Genomic DNA, 24021 nt, shown 5'->3' with positions numbered 1-24021 from the left:
ATAATCTCCTACCTCCTATTCAAGTTCCCTTTTTTTCCCCAGGACACCTAGACATTCTCATTCAAGACCTGTCATTGTTGGGCAGGTGGCACAGAGAGTGGAGGTACTGACAGCTTAACACTTTTCAAAGGACAGACATCCACCAAGCCATGACCATCAGTGCTCCAAAGAACTTCAGAGACATGACAAGACAGTTTTTCCCTCTCTTTGGTTAGCGACAATCCAGACATCAAAAACGACTTTGTAAGCAGCAGAACAGACTACCCAAGGCCCTGTGGTGCCACTCTTTTGGTCCTGTTGTGCCATTGGCCACACTCATTTCTTCCTGGAGAACATTGTGTGTGCTGAATCCCAGCTGGCATGTCCCAGCTGCTGGGAGGGAAGACATCAGGCTCCTCAGAGGCCGAGTCTCCAATGTGTTAGAAGCAGAATTTTCTACCCTCAGAAAATGGTTTTGTACAATTTTGTTCTTTTTGTGTCATTTTCATTACACCAGTAGTATCTGAATACAAGCTTGTTGTACGAAGTGATCCTACCAAATAAAGATGTGTGGTGAAAACATCATACCTGACATACTATGTGTGTGGTTTCTTTGTTCGTTTTGCTTTTTTACCTTTTTCTCTCATGAGATTAGTTTATTGAGAGGAAGGATCAGTATTCCTTACTTCAAAACTTTTCACTTTAAAAATTTCAAAACATTTATATTTCCTCATCTGTAATGTGGGGATAAGAAGAGCCTGCCTTGCTGGTCCTAAAGAATAAACGAGGTAACATATGTAAAGGACTGAATTAAAGTCATCCAACATGGCCGACGGACACATAGGGAATAGAGGGCTACTTAAATGGTTTCAAAGGACAGAAAAAGCTACTTTGCCCCTGTGTCTCTTCTCTCCTGCCTGTCATTATGCCAGAACTATTCCTTAGATTTAAGAGCCTGTGTGTTAGAATCACTTGCACTGAGTTTAAATCCTGCTTTTAACACTTGAACTGTAAACGTGTACCTGTGTGTGGTGGAGGGGAAAGACTCCCTTTCACACATCTCAGTTTCCTTGACTGGGAAATGTTGACAACTACAACATCTGCCTCCTACAGCTCTTGGGGAGGACTAAGTGGATGGCACCTGTGATGTGCTTAGCACTGAGTATGGTCCTACTTTAAATACTCAGTAAATATCAGTTGTTACAGCCCTTGTTACAGCCATGTCATAGAGTAGTAAATGTTGTTAGTGAATAGCACTTGAGTGAATTGCTTTATCAAATTATGTAATTCAAGAACACCTGGACCTGGAGGAGCTGGAACAGAAGGGAGCCACACCTAGCAATACACAGAGCATGGGCTGGGCTCAGTCAGAAGGCAAACACTGCAAGTGGGCTTTGGTTGGCATGGCAGTCGGGGAGCACTCAGACGGGTGGACAGATGCCCCAAGCAAACCACACTCTCATATATCTAACTAAAGCTAGTCCTGCCGCTTGTCAGGATTTTGTTGCAGAAAAAGGAATTTCTAGGGAATTATTTCTCTGCCTGTGATAGAAATTGAGTTATACTTTCAAATGTTGTAGAGACAAAAGGCAGAAACCGAAAGTGTGTCTCTTCCAGAGAGCAAATAGTTAAGTTTTTGCTTGTTAACTTTTATTTGATTTGTGAAATTGTAAGGTCAGTTGATTAAGTTCAAGGATGAAAGCTATAAGAAGAATATTCTCCTGAAAATAATTTTTTCTTGAAAAATAAAAGTAAGTGAACACCCTCTCAGCGTGGCCACTGATGCTGTGGCCAGCAGGACTATGCAGACGGGATGGTCCATTACTCAGAGAGGTCATGCAGAATCGTAATCTGGACCGTCCTCCTCATCCCCTAGCGCCAAATCATCCAGTTCCCAGAACAAAGGCTTGTCCACCTCCACACTGTTCCCAGCATCCTCTAAGAACTGGGAATCAGATGTGTCAGGATTATGATCCCTTTCAAATGGCTGTTTCCCACCTGATTTATATTTTCCTGCTTGTTCTTCTTTCATTCATTTCTTCTTAATTTCCAAGGGTTCTGCATCAAACTTAGCTTTCCAACTTAAGAAAATCTCAATTGTAACTGGAGTGCCACAAGAGAATTGCTTTTCGGCTCCTTCTGCTTCTTTTGATTTTATTTTCTTTCTTTCTTCTCTTCTAGTTTTTATTTGATCTCCATTTCATTAACTGTTTCTTGCACAGCTATCACTAAAGTAAAGATCCATCAGCATACCAAGATTTTCTTCTGCCTGTAGTGCTTGCTAATCACTTAAAAATGCCTAAAGTGTCACTATCTTCTAGATTTTGCTGGGAGAATATTTCATAAAGGGTGCTTTGTGTACTTTTCACCGTATACAAACCCGGGGTAGTCTGGACAGTTTCATCCTTTTCTCCAGCTTCAGATATCACAGTAATGGGGAAGCTGGAAGGGTATTCCAGACTGGGCGTTTGCACCCACCGGGTCACTCCCCACTGTCCTGTGGTGGCCACAGTTCCAATGCAGCAGCCACCTGGGTGCCGGAGCGATCCGTGGGCATCAGCGAGGGTCTCTATGACAAATCAGAGGAGGAGCAGCACACCGAGCTGGAAGCCCTGGGGTCTGCCTACCCTGACTCTTTTATAGTATTACCAGTTTTACTTCTTTAACAAAATATACTGTAATAATATCTGAGATTGAATAGAAAGTTTGCTCCATTTACATTTATTGGAATTATGGATATGGTTTAATTTAGGGCACCTAGTTTGCTGCTTGTCTTCTGTTTGCTGCATCTGATTGTGTCACCTTTTGTCTTCCTTTCTTGTCTTATTTTGGCTAATTAAATATTTTTTTAGAATTTCATTTTAATTTCCTATTGGCTTTTTAACTGTACCTCGCCCACCCCATAGTTGATTTATTGATTACAATGTATATTCTTATTTTCACACAGTCTATTTAGAATTAATGGTGTACTACTTCACATAAATAATAATAATAAAAAAACCTTGCACCTATATAGGTTTCTTTTTTTTTAATTATTATTTATTGATTTTCATGAGAGAGGAAGGGAGAGAGAGAGAGAAAGCGAGAGAGAGAGAGAAACATTGATCCACTTCTGTATGTGCCCTGACCAGGGATTAAACCAGCAACCTCTGATCTTCAGAAGATGCTCTAACCAATCAAACTATCCGGCCAGGGCTATATAGCTTTCTTTATAACCTCACTCATCTTTTATCCTATAGTTGTTGCACATATTACATACATATATATATGCAAAACTATGATACATTGTTATAATTTTTGCTTCATACAGTAACTGTATTTTATTAATTTTTTTTTACTTTTTTAGCTGTGCCAGTGAGAGAGAGAGAGAGAGAGAGACAGGAAGGAAGAGACACGAGAAGTATCAACTTGTTGCGGCACTTTAGGTGTTCATTTACTGCTTTCTCATATGTGCCTTGACCCAGAGACTCCAGCTGAGCCAGTGACCCCTTGCTCAAGCCAGCGACATTGGACTCAAGCCGACCACCATGGGGTCGTGTCTATGATCCCATGCTCAAGCTGGCAACCCCGCGCTCAAGCTGGCGACCTTGGGTTTCAAAACTGGGTCCTCAGCATCCCAGGCCAACACTCTATTCACTTTGCCACCACCTGGTGTGGCTGGACCTACATGACTTCTAAAATTAAGTAGTAATTTTGGGGATTTTGGTCCTAGATCTGAGTGATTTCATAGAAAGACCTTGTTTTTACTTGTTCAGCAAGAAAAAAAGAAAGTTGCCAAACATTTAATCATGTTAGGAGATGAACATATGTCATAGAGAAGAAATTACTAAAGCCAGAAAAAGTTTAAATTAAGCATAGTAATAAGTAAATTTAGCTTTTTAGAAATGAGACTTTTGTTTAAAATGATTCAAGAAATTAGTGTAAAGCAACAAACTGAGAATCCCTCAGAAGTATGGCTCTTGTAGAGATAAGAGTTAACTGCAGTTCAGTCCTCCTCAGAAGACAAAGAACGTATTGTTTCCTTTCATTTTTAAAGAGCAGACTGGATAGTCCAAGATTAAAATAAATTTTTATCTAAAATATTTGCTTTCCTACTTATTACTCATAAGCTTTTTCAGTTTAACACATTTTTATATGCATTTTAGTTTAAATATACACAAATACATAAACATAGTTGAAGTTTTAACTTCAGCTTTTTAAAATAAATGAAGCTTATTAATGAAGTATGAAAGGCAATATATCTCACCTAAATTTACCATCTTCATTGGAGCTTTGCAAATAGCAAATATGCATTATAGCATGATCAATCATTTCATAATCTGTCTTTCTGCATTTTAATCACCAAAGATTTCATGTAACAATGTCATTCATTAATTTAATATTAGTAACAAGTCTTAGTCAGTTAAGATCTCAAGAATTATGCTTACAGTGTAATATAATTATTATTGATTTCAAAAATCAAAAGGATGCTGTTTAAACAACACATAACAACAGAAGTAAAATAACAAAGTTAAAATGATTTGCACTATTATTCAGAGTTTACAATAACCAGTCCTAGTATACAATAGCAGTTATTCTTTATTTAAATACATATGTATATATTTTTGTGTCTTAAAATATTTTGTGTAAAGAATGGTAAGTAACCTGACCCATGAATTCAACAGAGGGAATATAGGGGGTTTAAAATAATGAGGTTAGAGAAAAGACATATATATCTATTTTTGAACCCAGAATTATCAAACAAATGTAATTTGTCCAACAACTTATGTAAAATAGGAATATTACTCGTGCCATTCATTATTAATATAGTTTATAAAACTCTACATTTACCAACCAAGTTTTAGAGCTTATTCAGCTTACATTCAATAGCATTGACTTTGTAAATTTGTTTTTCTCTGCATTCTGTTTATTGAGTGATGAGCTAGTTAGTCATTGTCATGGGTCTTTTGCAAGAGAAGGCCTTATTTTTGTTTTTGTCCTCTGGGCTATTTTAAATGGTTGCTACTTAAATCTGAATGGGCCAGATGAGTCAGAGGAACTTCCTGTCCCGCCCCCACTTGGAGAGGAGGGGAGGCCGAAGCCCCCACCTCCAGGCTCACCAACCACATCACCCGCCCCTTCCTGCACTTGACAGCTGAGCTGTCCAGTTTGTCTCTGACTTTCTGTACATGAGTAGGTGGCATTACTGGAAAGAGATGGCTACAGTCCTACCAAAGTGGCCCAGCAGGCACTGCAGAGCTTGGGGACAGTAACTGCTAACCTTGAGTTTGTTACCATGGTTTTGAGACAGTATTCCTCTATTCTGTATAATATCTGCCTGGAACCCAACTGCCATTTCTGGCTCAATTTATCTTGTCTGACAATTCATTTCTCCCTTGACTGGCTGAAAATCTTCCTTCATCAGATAGCTGTTAAAATAGCTTCATTGCTTAAAGGAATGTGTCCTTATTGGGCCCTTGTCATGAAGACTTTGTTTCTAGAGTGTCCTAAGTTTTCTGGAACCAATTTGTTATTTTCTATGAGATAGTGTGTTCTTGTCTAATTAGAGTATTTGCCCATTACTTCCTGTTATCTGACTCCAAATATATTCTTTAAGGTGTGAACTGGGCCATTCCCTACCATTATGTGGAAATGTTGTGATGTTTAATTATATTTCTCTACCTTATTGCCATCAGCTTCCCAACTCATAGTCTGCCAATTTGCAGACCAAATAGTAATACCACTTGGTATTGCTTAGGAATCAGCAAATATGTTGTCAACAATGTCTTCAACTAGAGCTTGTAATTGAGCAAACTCACTACATTTCCCCAACCTTTGATTGTGGTCTTGTAGTGGCAAGTGAGGAGATGGGGGGTTCCCAGGCAACCCAGAGTGGTTGTTTTTGGTTTTGTCCTCTGGTGCTGCTTAAATCTGTGTAACAGAAAACACAGAACGTCTGTCAGTAAGCCAGGGACTCCCAATGTTGCTCCTCAAGTCCCCCAACCCCAAGCTTTGTCAGATGCAGTAGCCCCTTTCAGTGAGCTTGCAGCTTCTTACTAGGTTCTGGTTTGGCCCGCTGTGTGGTGCAGCTCTTCATTTTATCAGAGTAAAGAGCCTGGCCCCTGAATGTGGACTGGTTTACACCTAGCCCATTGCACTGGCTCTGTGTCTCCCTCAGTTCTGGTTATTATCAGTTTGTTGTGCACCCATGTGTACACCGAGAGAGAAAGAGAGAGAGAGAGAGAGAGAGAAAGAGAGAGAGAGAAAGAGAGTAAAACTGGTGTCTAGATTCATACTGGGAGGTTACAATATGTGCCGCTAGTACTGAAGTATACCATAGGCTGTGTGTGGTCTTCTTAGAGAGGAAGAGTCATTATTTTTTCCTTTATAACATCTGGTCTGATGCCCACTCAGTGCTGTAACTGTGATCACACCAAGGTCTTCCATGAAGGTTGCATTTCCCACTTTTCAACAAGTTGTCTCTGCAGTGTTTGTCCGTTTTTTTGTACCATGTCAGTTCCTCACTAAGCCTCAAAGAAAAACACTTTGAGAAGTAGACTTCGCAAGCTCTGGCTGGCTGGCTCAGTGTTGGAGTGTTGGCTCAGTGTGTGGAAGTCCCAGGTTCACTTCCTGGCCAGGGCACACAGGAGAAGCACCTATTTGCTTCTCCACCCCTCCCCCTCTCCACCTTCTCTATCTCTTTCTTCCCCTCCTGCAGCCAAGGCTCCATTGGAGCAAAGTTGGCCCGGGCACTGAAGATGGCTCCATAGCCTCTGCCTCAGGTGCTAGAATGGCTCTGGTTGCAATGGAACAATGCCCCAGATGGGCAGAGTATCGCCCCCTGGAGGGCTTGCCAGGTGGATCTCGGTTGGGCGCATGTGGGAATCTGTCTCTCCACCTCCCCACTTCTCATTTCAGCAAAATAAAAAAATAATAATTAAAAAGAAGGAGTGGACTTCAACCCTGGCCAGTTGGCTCAGTGGTAGAGCATTGACCTGGTATGTGGATATCCAGGTTTGATTCCTGGTCAGAGCACACAGGAGAAGCAATCATCTGCTTTTTCTCCACTCCTCCTCCCTCCTCTATCTCTCTCTCTCCCTCTCTTTCTCTCCTGCAGCCATGACTCAATTGATTCGAGCGTGTCAGCCCTGGGCGCTGAGGATGGCTCTGTGGAGCCTCTGCCTCAGGCACTAAAAATAGCTCGTTTGCAAGCATCAGCCCCCCCCCCGAGTGACGTCATGGAAATGGCGCCGTGAGCAGCGAGTCCGACAGATCTCCCCAAAATCTCAACAAATTTATCAACTAGAAACAGAAAAATTTATCCTCAGAGCATCCCGGAGTTCCACACACACACTGAAAGCGAAAGGACTGTTGCCGAAGAGGGAATACGCCTGGGGTGAGTCAACCCACACGTGCAGCTGCCAGCGCCGCGTCCCGGGGAGTGCCAGCAACCACCGGCGTGCTCTGAGAAGCCACGGCGCGCACGCGCGCGCCCCGAGCCGCATCCCGGGGAGTGCCGGCAACCACCGGCGTGCTCTGAGAAGCCGCGCTCGCGCCCCGAGCCGCGTCCCGGGGAGTGCCAACCACCACCGGCGTGCTCTGAGAAGCCGCGCTCGCGCCCCGAGCCGCGTCCCGGGGAGTGCCAACCACCACCGGCGTGCTCTGAGAAGCCACGCGCCTGCGCCCCGAGCCGCGTCCCGGGGAGTGCCGGCCACCACCGGCGTGCTCTGAGAAGCCGCGCGTGCGCCCCGAGCCACGTCCCCAGGGAGTGCCGGCCACCACCGGCGTGCTCTGAGAAGCCGCGCGCGCGCCCCGAGCCGTGTCGGCCACCACTGGCGTGTTCTGAGAAGCCGTGCGCACGCGCGCCCCGTGACGCAGTCCGGGAGGGGCGCCAAACCTGTCTTTACTAGTCAGGAGATTCTCTCCGTGGACGGGGCACCTCACCCAGCCATTCGAGCTAACAATCAAGCGTTGGGGGAGGGGCGCGCAGGCAGCCTGAAATACTCTCTGGAGCACAGCTGCGGATCCAATCACTGAAATTAGTTTAACCCACAAAATCTACGCACCCACGGGGCTCTAATTGATAAGATCTCTCCCAGTTCAGCGATCCAAGACAAGAGGCATAATATTTTTCAGTGCCTTTCGCTAAAGGGGCGGGGGCAACTTCTGATTGACAGAGCCTCCATATTCAGGGATATACCTAAAAAGAGGGACTTGGCAGATATTAAGATCTATATAGCAAGCAGCGAATAGTGCATCTTCTTTCCAGCCAAAACAGGCTACAAAGTGTGGAAAGCCTGGGTTGAGTGGTCCAACTGAATGATAGGCGCTGAACAGTCACCTTGACAACAATTGACTCCCACCCCCGCCTGATTACACTGGAGACCCTGACTGCCAGAGCCTTACCCAGAGCCTTGCGCTGAATGGGGATAGAGTGGGGATTTCCCAGCTCTTTGAGCCTCTTACTCCCCAGACAGAAGCAGTGGCAGCCTCATAGCTGGATCACCAGGCTGCTAATTCAGGAAGGGGAGACTAGGGGAGAGACTCCAGGAAAGCAAACTCTCTCTCATTGTTGGACTCTACAAACGCCAACAAGCCTTGACTACCAGTGAGACTAAAGCCAATTATATGACATTGCCATAGAATCCCATCAACTGCAAATCCCTACCTAAGCGTGACACAGGGGCAGAACCTGGGGTACAGAGTCACCGACCAGGAAGAGGGAGAGAAAAGAAAAAGGAAGAAGTTAACCTCTCAAAATCAAGAAAAATCCACAGACTTTATAACTTGTTCCACTAATTCTTTGTTGTTGTTGTTTCTCTCTTCCTTCTTATTGCCTTTATTTGTATTTCCTCCACCTCGGTCCTTTTATTCTCTGCCCATCTTATGCTACCCTTTTCTTGAACTACACTACCCATGAGTGTTACATTTTATTTCTTTTCTTCATCCTTACTCTCCCTTAGGGTTACACTCCAAAACCCTTAACTCTCACTCTCTCCTCTTTTGTTTTCTTTTTGTTTTTTTTTCCCTTTCATTTTTTTCTTCCTTTGTTTCTCTCTTTTTCTTTTTTTTCTTTTTTTTTTTTCATTTTTCTGAAGCTGGAAACGGGGAGAGACAGTCAGACAGACTCCCGCATGCGCCCGACCGGGATCCACCCGGCACGCCCACCATGGGGCGACGCTCTACCCACCAGGGGGCGTCTCTCTTTTTCTTATTTTTTCCTTTCTATTCATTCCTTCTTTTCTCCTTTTACTTTTCCTCTCATTTAATCCTCAATTACGAACAAATTATTTAATTTGGGACTCAAGTTTTTTTTGTTTTTGTTGTTTGTTCTTTTTTTTTTTTCTTTCCTTTCTGCTTTTGTTCTTGGTTTTCCTTTATTTGTTTGTTTTTGTGGCATTTTGGGTACTTTTTACATTGCTTTTTAACTCACTAGCATTCCTCCCAACCCAAAGACTCCATTGTATTTAGTCTTCACTCCACTTAATACAACAGATTTTTACTTATTATTTTTATTTTTTTCTTCTTTAAATATTATTTTTTCTCTCCTTTTTTCTGTTTCCCTCTTATCCCTCTCATTATATCTCTTAGTCGACCATCACTTACAAGCAAATCATTTTATGCTTGTCTAAGATATCCTCCTTTTTTTTTTTTTTTTTTTTGCATTTAGTAGGTCCCTACTCCCTTTTTTGCCCCTTGAACTCTTCACTCCAAATCAGGCCCTCCGTTATAGGCAGTTTTTGTTCCATTTAGCATAATATAATTCACAGGTCATCACGATACTTACCTAAAGAGGTGAGAGGAGGGAAGGAGAAGAAAGAAAAAAGGGGGAAATAATAAATCATTACTTTTTTTGTGTGTGGAGTGTTTTTTTGTTTCTTTTTTTTTCTTTTTCTTTTTTTTCTTTTTCTTTTTTTTTTCTCCCTTTTTATTCTTTATTAATTTTAATTAAGAATATCAACAAGACCACCTTCAGATGCCAATAAGAAAAAGGAAATCGAATATTATGGATACAAAAGATAGAGAGGTAACACAAATAGATGTGGAAAAATCTATGGAGAAAAGATTTAGCATACTGGAAGCCTTGGAGCCAAATGACAGAGAATTTAAAATAGAAATCTTAAAAATACTCAGAGATATACAAGAAAACACAGAAAGGCAATTTAGGGAAATCAGAAAACAACTCAACGATCACAAAGAATATATTACCAAGGAAATTGAAACTATAAAAACCAATCAAACAGAAATGAAAAACTCAATTCACGAACTGAAAAACGAGATAACAAGCTTAGCTAATAGAACAGCCCAGATAGAAGATAGGATTAGTGAAATAGAAGACAAGCAACTTGAGGCACAACAGAGAGAAGAAGAAAGAGACTCAAAAATAATAAAAAATGAGAAAGCCCTACAGGAATTGTCTGACTCCATCAGAAAGAATAACATAAGAATAATAGGTATATCAGAGGGAGAAGAGAAAGAAAATGGAATGGAGAATATACTCAAACAAATAATAGATGAGAACTTCCCAAGCCTGTGGAAAGAACTAAAGCCTCAAATTCAAGAAGCAAACAGAACACCGAGTTTTCTTAACCCCAACAAACCCACTCCAAGGCACATCATAATGAAGATGACACAAACCAATGACAAAGAAAAAATTCTCAAGGCAGCCAGGGAAAAGAAGAATACAACATATAAAGGAAGACCTATTAGATTATCATCAGACTTCTCAGCAGAAACTCTACAAGCTAGAAGAGAGTGGACCCCAATATTCAAAGCCCTGAAAGAGAGAAACTTTCAGCCAAGAATACTATACCCATCAAAGCTATCCTTCAAGTACGAAGGAGATGTAAAAATATTCACAAATACAGAAAAGATGAGAGAATTTATCATCAGAAAGCCCCCACTCCAGGAAATACTAAAGGGGATTTTCCAACCAGATTCAAAGAACAAAAGAAAACAGAACCCCAAGTAACAGCTCCACCAAGAAAACAATAAAACCAAACTTAAACTGTGACAACAAAAGAAAAAAAAGGGGAGAAAGGATGAAGATTAACAGTAGCAAAGGACGATGAAGCGCAGAAATACTCATAAGAAAGGGTACTACAATGAATATGGTAGGTACCCTTTTCATTACTTAATGGTAACCACCCTTGAAAAAACCACCACAAAAACACTTGACTTAAAAAAGGTAGCAACAGAAGAAAGAAGTATGGAATACAAACAAACAAAAACAAATGATAGAAAAACAAAAGAGAAGAATCAAACAAGATACAAAACTAACAGAAAGCAATTTATAAAATGGCAATAGGGAACCCACAAGTGTCAATAATTACACTAAATGTAAATGGATTAAACTTACCAATAAAAAGACACAGAGTAGCAGAATGGATTAAAAAAGAAAATCCAACTGTATGCTGCCTACAAGAAACTCATCTAAGCAACAAGGATAAAAACAAATTCAAAGTGAAAGGCTGGAAAACAATACTCCAAGCAAACAACACCCAAAAAAAAGCAGGTGTAGCAATACTCATATCTGATAATGCTGACTACAAGACAGAAAAAGTACTCAGAGACAAAAATGGTCATTTCATAATGATTAAGGGGACACTGAATCAAGAAGACATAACAATCCTTAATATATATGAACAAAACCAAGGAGCACCAAAATATATAAGACAGCTACTTATTGATCTTAAAACAAAAACTGACAAAAATACAATCATACTTGGAGACCTCAATACACCGCTGACGGCTCTAGATTGGTCATCCAAACAGAGAATCAATAAAGATATAGTGGCCTTAAACAAAATACTACAACACCTGGATATGATAGATATCTACAGGACACTTCATCCCAAAGCGACAGAGTATACATTTTTCTCTAGTGTACATGGAACATTCTCAAGAATTGACCATATGTTGGGCCACAAAGACAATATCAGCAAATTTAGAAAAATTAAAATTGTACCAGGCATATTCTCTGATCATAAAGCCTTGAAACTAGAATTCAACTGTAAAAAAGAGGGGGAAAAACCCACAAAATTATGGAAACTAAACAACATACTTCTAAAAAATGAATGGGTCAAAGAAGAAATAAGCGCAGAGATCAAAAGATATATACAGACAAATGAAAATGAAAATACGACATATCAGAATCTCTGGGATGCAGCAAAAGCAGTAATAAGAGGAAAGTTCATATCACTTCAGGCCTATATGAACAAACAAGAGAGAGCCAAAGTAAACCACTTAACTTCACACCTTAAGGAGCTAGAAAAAGAAGAACAAAGACAACCCAAAACCAGCCGAAGAAAGGAGATAATAAAAATCAGAGCAAGCATCAGCCCCAGATAGGCAGAGAATTGGCCTCAGATGAGGGTTGCTGGGTGGATCCTGATTGAGGCTCATGAGAAAGTTTGTCTCTCTATTTTCCCTCCTTTCACTTAAAAACACAAACAAAACAAAAAGAACTGGACTTCTTCAGGATGCTATCTTAGGTGCTATCTTCTTTACCCCTGCCAAACCCCGTTTTGGAAGGCATTATCCACATCTGTGACTTCAGCTGCAGCCTGCATGCTGGAGAGTCACAAATGACAGCGTGTTTACCAGCATTCTTTAGAGAAACAGACCAACAGTGTGTGTGTGTGTACACATGAGAGGGCGGTGGTTATTATAAGTATTGGCCTACATGATTTTGAAGACTGGGAAGTCTCCCGATCTGCTCTCTGAAAGCAGGAGACCCAGGAGAGCTGGGACTCTAATTTCCAGTCTAAGTCCAAAGGTCTGAGAATCGGGGGAACTAATGCATTAATTCCCAATCTGAGGACAGGAGACCACATCCCAGCTCAGCAGTCAGGCAGAAAGCAAACTGTTTCTTCCTCTCCCTTCTTGTTTTATTCAGGCTCTGGTAGATTGGAGGAGGCCCAGCCACGTTGGGGAGGGTGTCTGCTTTCTTAGTCCACAGACTTAGTGCTAACCTCATCTGGAAACACCTTCCCAGACACACCCAGAATCATGTTTGACCAAATACCTGGGCATTCCACCTACCAGACAAGTTGACACATAAAGTTCACCACCAGATACAGTATGCTCAGCCCCTCGGCTAGTATGCTGGATGCTCCATCCTCAGCATGTGGATATGACGTGGAGCCAATGCAAAAGTTAATTCCCACTGCCACTCAGATCCTTCCAAGACTAGCTCCTTGAAATTGTATACAACCAATCAGGTGTTTCTCTCCAGCTTCCTTCTGTTTATTAGCAGGCAGAAAGCTAACCAAATATCTACTCCATGTCCAATGTAGCTTGATCTAGTAATCCGAATAACTCTTCTCAGCCTCTTGAATAGCTGCCCACTCCCTCCTGCTCACATGGCGTCCAGGGTGGGAGGGCTCTCCGGATGCAGCACTGAGGTGGCTGCAGTGGTCCTCGGTCTGGCTGGGGTCCGGAGCTGTGTTCTGCTCTCTGCACAGGCTGCTCCTCTGCTGTTTCACCTGGGAGCCCCCCTTGACCTCCTAATTTCCTTCCTGGAGAACAAGAAGGTACTGGGCAGGAAACAGAACATAATCACGCCATGGAGCAGTCACATCTGGTCAAGTATGCACGGTGTGGGTTACCCCATCCTCTAAAAGATAACCTAACGGAAAAGAGCCCAAAACAAACAAAACCACATTGAAGAGCAAGGTGATCGAATGTCAAAGGGATGTGGTAACATATTGGTGCATTTTTGTATCTTCTTAGTAGCTTTCCTATCTAAAATCCAATAGAGAGCTAGGCAGCTGTTGCTTTAAATTAAAATTTTTGTGACAGAGGTCATTCACATTACCTATGCTTTCCCCACCCCTGCAGATAAAGCATCTTTATTTATATATGAAGGTGAGAATTCTTGCATAGTTCAGTTCAGTAAATTTTTTAAAAATATAGAACAGGCCCTGGCCCATTAGCTCAATTGGTTAGAGTGCCATCCCTCTATGTCAAGGTTGTGGGCTTGATCCCTGGTCAGGGCATATACAAGAATTAACCAATAAGTGCATAAATAAGTGGAACAACAAATTGATGTTTCTCTTTCTCTCCCTTTCTCTAAAATCAGTAAAAAATTAACAGTAAAACATCACGAAGCTTCTTAGACACCTCACAAGAAAACTGAGACTTGGAAAGAGGAAATAAATTACCTAGGACACAGAAGTAACAAGTGATGAAGAGAGGATAGCCAGGTTTGTGTGTGACCGCCAGGCTGTTCCGATTCCGGTTTCTGTAGGCTGCCTCTCCTGTTCGACAGCAACCAGCTTGCTTGATCACTCTCGCCCGTGTGGAGGTGTAACTCCAGCATTACTGATTTCTGCCTAATTTTGTAAAAACACATCTGTGATCATAATAGCTCATCCTTTACACACTTATTATGCCAGATATTTGGGTAAGGATTTAACCTACGTCTCTCTGCAACTTGTGAATTTTTGTATCTTACTCCTCATTTTTTATAAAGTAATCTCAGAATATGGAAAGAAAAAAAACTTGCCCAAGTCTTCAAAATCATGTGGGCCAATCCTTATAATAAACCTCTCTCTCTCTCTCTCTCTCTCTCTCTCTCTCTCTCTCATGTGTACACATATACACTTTTGGTTTTGTTTCTCTAAAGAACTCTGATCAACACGCTGAGATTGTGACTCACCAGCATGAAGGCTGCAACTGAAGTCATGGATATGGAGAATACCTTCCAAAAGGGGATTTGGCAGGAGCAAAGTCAGATTCTTGCTCCTGGAGCCCAGACCCTACTTTGAGTAGCAAAATTTAGTCTACAACATAAGAAATCAGCAGATTGACTTGATAGCATTTGTGTTTTAAAGAATTAAACCAGGAAGCCACATGCAAAATTGGTTGCAAATGAGTTGCTACTGCAGTCAATTGCACAACAAAAATTCTGCAAATATATGTCCCAGGGGTCATGACTGATCACTTTAACTCCGTTTTCTCTGGTCTTCTCATGCATGGCAGGAATTACTCAAATGGCAAGAGTGCCTCAAATATGCACTATAAAGGCATTCTTTGAATTTACTATGTGTGTGTGTCTTCCTGACTTTATATCTCCGACTTATTACCGAGATGGAATGTTCAGAATAGCTGCAGCCCAAAATGAAATGACTTAAAAATAGTGTAAATCAAGCCAGCATGCATAGATTTGGACCATCTTTTCTCAGGGACTCAGGCAACAGTTGAGTCTCATATGCAGAGAACAGAGTGTTCCATGTGAGGCTTATTAGAAGTTATCCCCAAAGCAGATGTTCTTGAAGCTTCTGTTACCATTACAGACAAGCTGTTCTCATTTTACAGAAGAACAAATACGCAATAATAAATTACCTACTCACCTTAAAGGCTTCATGAGGATTCATTAGTAAACATTCTTAAAGGGGAATGAGAAGTTTAAAAAGGTACTGTTAAAAATAATTGCTATTTTTATTACATTAGAAGCCTAAGTCAGAGTGAGCAATAGCAGATGGTGAATCTTACAAATATCTTACAAATATTGGGAAGGCTGCTGGAACCCAAGATGGAAAATAGCAAAACAGAACAACTTCAGGGCCAGCTGTAATGTTAAAGAAGCTCTAAGTTCCGAGACCAGATGGTGTTCTTTAAAGGACAAATCCAGAAATGTTCCCCACAAACACTTTAGCAGGTGATTGCTTGAATACCAGCCCTCAGAGAACTTACATCGTTTTTTTGTTTGTTTGTTTCAGTGAGAAAGAAATAGTGAGACAGATGAGATGTATCAACTTATAGTTGTGGCACTTTAATTGATTGCATCTCCTATGTGCCTTGACAGTGGGGGCAGCGGGGTGGGGGAGCTCTAACCGAGCCAGTGACCCCTTGCTCAAGCTAGTGACCTTGGGCTTAAGCCAGCAACCCTGGAATCATGTTGATGATCCCACACTCAAGCCAGCGATCCTGAGCTCAAGCTGGATGAGCCTGTGCTCAAACGGCAACCTTGGGGTTTGGAACCCAGATCAATGCTCCATCCACTACGCCACCACCAGTCAGGCAGGACTCACAAACTTTTAAGGGCTCTTGTATTCTTTGGCTTTGTCCATGGAGGTATCTGGTACCTGTAGTCAAAAAAATTCTGATGGACCAACGCCACACTTCATGTCACTCCCTAGCTTCAATAAACCTCACTGGCTGTTCAGTCTTTACCTGACCACAGGAAGAAACTCAGGCAGAACCATGTCTTTTTGGCTCTTTTTTGTAACAGATGAGTCTTAGGCACTTTATGAATCAAATGCAGCTTCAAATCCAAAATGCACTGTATGTGTCAGAAATAGTGCAAAACTAGAGAATATCAATAAGACCCTCTTACCTACTAAAATTCAGGCTGGTGAAAAGAAGTAGATAGGAATGTGTGCATATCTTTAAGATTCAGATATGCACACTCAGATTCTATGAGTTTGGATTGAGGTCCTAAAATATACATTTGATTAAATTAAAAAAGAAATTTCCAATTAGTTTATTAGGTACATGAACTATCTCTGAACCCCCTCACACAAGTAACCTTTAAGTGGGGTCATGATGCGCAGGGCTTTTATAAGATTATCCTCTCTGATGGAAGGAGAATATTGGATTTTCTTACTACATTTATTTGTCCAAAAATAAGATATATTAAGCTTTACTAATAATGTTTTAATTGACTTTAGTACATACATTCTCTCTTTCTCTTCTTTCTGTGTCTCTTTAGATGGATGGATGAATGGGTGGATGAACAGATAGATGTACTTAACTTTTTTTACAGTTAGCACTGTGAGATTAAAAAAAAAAGGTTAGCAATCCTTAGTCTAAAATACTAGGACATTTTTTGTTTTGCATTTTTAGAGCCTGGCCAGGTTACTTAATTTATTCAAACTGTTTTTAAGAAGTACTATTTCAAAGGACTAATTTTTATCTTTGTAAACTAAAATTTATTTATTTATTTATTTATTTATTTATCAGAGGGGGGGGGGGACAAACAGGAAGGGAGAGAGATGAGAAGCATCGACTAATAGTTGCAGCACTTTAGTTTATTGATTGCTTTTTCATATGTACCTTGACCAGGGGTGGAGGGGCTCCAGCTGAGTCCATGACCCCTTGCTCAAGCCAGCAGCCTTGGGCTCAAGCCAGTGACCTTGGGCTTCAAGCCAGTGACATTTAGGCTCAAGCCAGCAACCACAGGGTCATGTGGTTGCTTCTGACACTGAAGTTGGTGACCTCGGAGTTTGCAATCTGGGTCTTCAGATTACCAGGCCGATGGTCTATCCACTGCACCACCGCTTGATCAGGCTATGCTAAAATTTATTTTCAATTGAGATATTATATTAGCTCTAGGTGTACAATGTGAAAACTGAAAGCTCAACGGCCCCAGCAAGTATGTAACAGCTATTATCTAGTCTTTAAATTGACTGCCCTGAAAACTTAGTTCTAATCTTTTTATATCAGAATTTGTTTTGAATAACACTATTTGAATGCGGCTACCTGCTTCACATGGAAGAAAGATAAATGGTACAAGATATCATATGACTACTACCAGGGCGGGTAAGTGCTACACAAATTCAAAGCAGGAAGAACCCCAGGATTTTGGGGGTGAAGGGTATCTACCCAGAGTGAGGAGGGGCAGAACCTTTCATTATCAGGCAGAAGCCCGATACCAAAAAGAGAGGGATAAACTAAACAGAGAGAATGCCTGATGCCCTGCTCCCCTTCCTGTGCCCCCGTGGCCCCCTGCAGCCTCTTCACGGGACCCTAGGGCTCCAGGGAGAAGGGCGGGCATCAGCGGCACCTGGTCACGACTTCATGTTGCTTTAACTGTGAGCTTTAATCAGATCTGTTTTACATGGTGCACAGAAACACATATACGGATAAAGCTTCACTAACCACAGTTATATGTATACATATAATGTATGGTTAGTTTCCATTAAACTGATGCATAATCCATTGTGGTTGCCACCCACAGTTTGGAATTCACAGAGTAAGGAGCTAAGCCTGGAAAAATTAGCATCAGGTAACTGCTGAGGACCTTAAATTCCAAACAAGGGAGTTGGGCCTTTATTCTTTGTTAACAAGAGGGTCTACTGAGGTTTTTAAAAAGGGAGCAATGTGATTTGATGTGAGCTTTTGGGAGGTCAATCTGCACCAATGGGCATGGCACTGTACATGGTGACAACGAGCTGGAAGTGGGTGACAGACTGCTGCAGTAGCCCACAGACAGGAGGCGACTCAGCCGAAACTGATGAGGTAAAATATTCATCATGAGTTTTCTCTTCTTTCTGGTTTCTATCTTTGAAAGCAAGACTAGATCAGAGGTAAGGTGGTGGGCACTGGGGTGAGGGGCACAGCTTCTGACCTCACATCCCGGCTCTCGCTTACAGTCCTGGGAGCTTGGGCAGATGTGACGGCTCACTCTATGTAACAATGTGGCTGGCCACTGGGCGCCCAGGTTAAACATGGTCTGGGTGTGTTCACAGGAAGGTAACATTTGAATTGCTCTCCCCAGTGTGGGCTGGCTGGAATGGAACAAAAAGATAGAGGCTGGGAGATTCCCTCCATCTGTGTCTGACTGTTGAGTGGGGGGCAGCTCATCTCACCTTCTCCTGCCCTCAGACCGGGGTTTACCCCAGGGCTGCTTGGTTCTCAGGCCCTCAGGGCCAAGGTGCTACACAGCTAGACAGGGCTCTCTCGGTCTCAGTTTGCAGACAGCCATGGCTGGCTTTCTCAGCTCTCATGATTGCAAGAGCAACTCCTCACAATAATTTCAACTTCCCTCCCTCTAGACAGATGGACTGATGGCTAGGTGGGTAGATGGAGGTATCTACACATAGAGACAGAGATATCCTCACATCCTTCTGGTTCTGTTGCTCCACAGAACCTTGACTGGTACCGCAGGGTCACTTCGCATTTCCACAAAGAGCTATGCACAGGACCACTGCTGGGACACAGGAAGGGTTCCCCAAAGTACGGACAATGTTAGTGGTGGTGCTGTGCAGCAGCCCAGAGAACAGCTTACCCGCTTACACGCGTGCTGAGTGCAGAGATCAACCCATCTAGCTGCATGGGGGGGGGGGGCGGTGCAGGGAGACAGTGTCCTCCTCTATGCACCTTCCCACTCTCCAGGCCTGCTTGTGGGGGAGGGGAGGGGGAGGAGAAGAGATTGGGAGAATGGGGAGGGACTGGGAGAGAGGGAGGGGAGAGGGGGGAGGGAGAGGGGTGGGCAGGAGGAGAGGTTGGGGGGAGGGGGAGGGTGGGGGAGGGAGAGGGGAAGGAGGGCACAGAGGAAACTGCTGACAGAGGAGTGCTCCCTGCAATTTCATGTGGGTAAAGCACACTGAGGCCTTATAAAGGCACCCGGAAAAAAATGACCCGCTGTTAAAATTCTTTATTGTGCTTTCACCAGAAGTACATATTACCATATTTTTCAGGCATAGTTCAATTTCTGATGCTCCATTTTTGGCATTTAGGCAGCGATAAAAAAAAAAAGTAGTAAGTTCTAGTAATTGCTCTGTTTCCTTTGCGTAGCCACTGTTTATTGCTTTCACCAGTTAAGTTACACTTATCTGCACAACAGAACATTCTGGCCTGAGGTTAATTTACTTTCAAACTCAATGAACCTAAGGAGTGTCTGTTTCTTCTTTTCTGCTTTATTGTGTGACTCTTAATGTGACTCTTAAGGGGGTGCTAAGATGATCCCTCCTACTTGGAAAAATGAGTTTTCTATGTGTTTTATAAGAATTAGGCCTGAGTTGTATATTCAGAAGAAGTGAAGTAGAAAATAGAGACAATTATTTTGATTTTAGAAAAACCCACTCATTGCCAGTACCAAAAAAAAAAAAAAAAAAAAAATTCAGAATTCTGTCACTTGAATTATCTAAATAATTATCACAACTTTGTACGTCAGTGATGTAGATACAATCACAGGTGCCATTTGGCACACAACACAAAAGCAAGTACAAATCAAAGGGGCAAGAAATAATTTGTTATGACATTTATCACACTTTGTAGAAGACCAGGAATGGGTTGGTCTCAGTAACGCTTGCTCAGTTGACTCATCGGTGAGGCTGTCAGGAAATGCTGAGGTACGTGGGCAAGGAAGGGCTTTTCAGCTAAATGTCTGATCTTGATTTGTCATATCATATGGTCACACAGCTTTAATGTTTTTGGAGGGAAAAGACGCATCTTGTCTGCCCGTGGTGGTCCTGGGTCCAGAATGGCTGGAGCCACACTGCAGCTACGTGAGGACAGAAGCAGTGCGTGTGCCACCGAAGGCAGGCTGGAGGGTGAGCGTGCTCCCTTCCGTCCACAATTCATCTCTACATGTGGCCCAAGAGCATGGTGGATCATCTTCGCATTATTCAGGTATAAACCACTCGGTGGGAAAGGCCAGTTGTAGCTTTGGAGTTAGTTCTAGGTATCCTGAGAAAAAAAGGACACTCCCACCCCTGACGTCATACTCTCAGACTGCATCTCCAGGCTGCCTTGTGTCCCACAGAACCTGCACGCTCTCCTCCAGCCCCAAACAGCTGCCCCTTCCTCCATCCAAGAGGCTCTGCCCCGCTTCTCCTGGGTAGGTCTGGCCCTGCCACCTCACAGAGAACCTTCTGCTCTTCTCCTGGCTCTTCCTACAGGCCTACGCCACTTCCTCTGCGCCCCTCTCCACCCTGGCTCCTTTTCTGACTGTCCCCAATTATTTTTCTCAGTAAGCACGGGGGCAGGAATAGCAAACTGAGTGGAGAAGCTGTGAGTCCTGGCCTCAAGGGCCAGTGAAAGCTAGTGGCTCCATGGTGCACTCGGGGACCTTTCCAATCTTGTGACAAGGATGCCTAAAGGCAGTCTGCCACGTTCAGTCTTGGCCCTGCTGGGGTCCAGAACAGCTCAGAACAGCAGGGAGATCAGTGACCCCTGCCCTCTTCAAGAGACAGGTGGGTTCACACTGCCCACCACAGTGGCCCGGCAGCCTATCCCGGAGCTCCTGGGATGGGCCCACCCCAAGCACTACATGGATTCAGCCCAGCTCCCAGCCGAACTTCTGCAACCTCTGTTGGGTGTCCTTACACAGCCTTCTCACCCGCTGGCTAGGATCCCTCTCCGATTTGCCCCGGGCCTCCCACACCTCTCACGTCCCTGCCCTTTGCTCTCCTGCCCTCAGACTTGAAGTCACCTGTGGCTCCAGCCTGTCCACTCCTTCAGCCGTGTTTATGAGACTCATTTCCTACAGTCATTCCTAAGCAATTTAAGGCTGGAATTCAGCCCTTTGCAACCGGTTCTACATTTCCTTTTGAATTTTTTTTTCTTACTAATCCTCTAAATAAACTCATTTCTTCAGGGGTGCAGAGCCCTTTGCTGTTTCCCTGATGGTGGCGAGGTCCCTGCTGTCTGCTATTCTCCCTGTCCAAGTTCTAATTACCATGCAGGTCCACGCTCACAGATGTCCCCTGGGTCCCCACTGTGACTGCAGTCTGTCCTCGGGGCTCCTTTCACAGGCCTCTGTTCCCCACACATACCACCTCTTGGCACTATCTATTGGCTATACCGCTGTGAATGAGTGTTTGCTCTCTTTTTTTTTCACAAGCAAATTCAAAATTATTCAAAAGGAGATGCTTTTTTTTTTGCTGTTTCCTCCACAGTAGGGAGTAGAAAACTGGGTGCACACTGGCAATTCCTATTTCTTGGTCATTAGCAGGCCTCACTTAGCCCTAAGATGCAGGTAAGGTGGTTCCTCAGCCTCAGCTGCATGGTGGTCAGGGTCCAAGGTCCCACAGCCTCAGCCCTCACCATCACCTACCTTGGCGCTGGCTCACAGAAGGGCTACCCTACTCTGTAGAGTTCTGACCCAGATAGCAATTCCCGCAAACACACCAAAATCCACTCACACAAAACATTTGAGAGTCCAAGGACTAACAGACAATTGCAGGAGGAAATGGAAGAAGAAATGTTTTTGTTGTATTCAGCCTGTCCCCCTACCTCCCTTCTTTTCTCCCTCCCCTCTTCTTGTCAAAAGTAGCCCCCAATCCCCTGAGAAGCACAAACCACCATCCCATTGCCTATAACTTTCTTGGCAAAAGCAACCCCTCCCTCCCTCTCCTGGTGCCCAGGACCTGCTGACATTATTGTTTTTAGGGTTTTCTTGTGAGCTCAGTAGCACATCAAAGTTATTCTCTCAAAAGGGAAGTTCCCTCTGTCGTGGGAAATCTGGCACAGCTGTTAGAATAACTTTTTTTTTTCTTTTTTCACTGTTACACTGAAGTATCCGCTCACTTCAAGGGTGGTTCATTCTGAGGTTTCTCCTGTTCCTCCTCTCCTCTCTGTTAAATCGCTGTATATTGTTGCTGGATGACTTCCTGCCTCTCCTTCCCCCAACACATACACACACTTTCCTATCCTTGGATTTCACGCATGTGCGTGTTCAAAGGTCCTGTTCTTGACCTCCAGAACCTTGGACTTTAAGCATTTTCCCCAGAGTAACCGTCTCTTTCTCAGGCGGGTAACACTGAAACAAACGGAGACATCAAAAACGGCAGTTACACCTGTCTGGGTTCCTTAGCTTATTTAGCTTACCAAGTCCCCTACTCATCTGCATGACACTATCAACACAACAGCCGTCACTCCCTGACTCAGCAGTGACAGCAGGACACTTTGCCACCTCCCAATGTCACCTGTTCTCCTTCGCCCAGACTGCCCCTTCTTACCTCCATTACTTCTTGAGTCACTTTTCGTTGTATATCCACTAGAATCAGTCTTAGCTGGCTTGGTGGAAAATACTGCTAGTCTTTAAACCTGCTGGATTTCATATCTTTCCATAAAGACATCCTAGTTCACATTTCTAATCAGACTGACGTTCACAACTCTGAATTTCCTTTTATTTCCCTATTCTCGCTGGGATCTTCAGTATCCCACAAGTTTACATTCTTGGCAAGTTTTCCTCATTTAAGTTTTTCTGGTGCACGCAGCTTGTGGGCTACTGTACAAGTCATTCCAATCATTGTACTACCTTAAACAAGCCCTGATCCCTGCCCTCAAACACACACCACACAAAACCCCTAGAAACCAAGAAGGTGCCACCAATGATCCTCAATTTTGAGGGCTAATGTCTGGTTTTCAGAAATGAGTAGAACAGCCCCAGCTTAATGGAGCCTGTTTACAAGGGATCGGACTCCAGAGAGGTCGTATGTGTGAACACCCATGCAAACGGGGAGATCTACACAGATGGTGTCTGTTTTCATTTGGGAGTATTTTTCTTTGAATTTTAAAAGTTATTAAACTATTATGCAATAGAAAAGTAGATGCTCAGATAGCAGTTTTACTACATTACAGAGAAATGCCACTTTAACTCGGACTTCCTTAGACTGCCCCCTTCTCTCTGTGGGTTCCTGTGAGGGCTCATTTCCCTTGGCTAGATCATGGGAAGGACCCCATGGTTGGGGGACACTTTTGCGTGCTGGCCCGCCTTTCCCTACTTCCCTGGGGCTTGGGTTCTGGCTGCCTGAGAGCGCTGGCATGTTTCCCTCTCCATCTCAATGTTCTCCTTTATGGAATGAGCACAGTGATAAAATGGCACTGAGATACTGTCTGGACACAGGAGGGATGTGCCGCTGGGTGGGCGGCATGAGAGCAGTGTGCCTGCATCCCACAGGGGCTGTGGGCGAATTCGTACACACGCTCCCCCCACACACACACCAGTCCTGGACAGGCCCAGGGAACCCACTGCTGACCAGGTGGCTTCCTCCCTCTCCTGTCCAGTGGGTGTTGGCCCATGGAAGCATCTGCGTTGTCGGCTGCAGTGACTTCCCCACTGAGGCCCACCCGACAGCCATCTTTCTGGGACTTCTTAAGACTTCTGGTGCTCGGAGGCTTCCGTTTCTTACGTCTGACTACACTTGCAGATTTATTTGGGTTTAAACACATTTTTATATCACTTTGGAACAATGTGAGTGGGAGGGAGAGGCGGCAGCACCCCCAGCTGCCGTCATGAAGAAGACTGCAATAATGTGACTTCATCTTTCTCTGGTTCCTCATGTGCTGGTTTCCGCCATCCTTTTATTTTTAAGGAGTTAACATTTT

At 43.4% G+C, this 24021-nt stretch overlaps 1 pseudogene; it reads right to left on the bottom strand.

The window, feature by feature from the left end:
- Positions 1–1813: 1813 nt before the first annotated feature.
- On the bottom strand, positions 1814–22655 carry LOC136391467 (RWD domain-containing protein 1-like; annotated as a pseudogene).
- Positions 22656–24021: the final 1366 nt, after the last annotated feature.

This window comes from Saccopteryx leptura, chromosome 2, assembly GCF_036850995.1.
Source record: "Saccopteryx leptura isolate mSacLep1 chromosome 2, mSacLep1_pri_phased_curated, whole genome shotgun sequence".
Classification (NCBI taxonomy): domain Eukaryota; kingdom Metazoa; phylum Chordata; class Mammalia; order Chiroptera; family Emballonuridae; genus Saccopteryx; species Saccopteryx leptura.
Note: the sequence above shows the minus strand (reverse complement) of the source record. Positions and strands in the feature narration are given on the sequence as shown.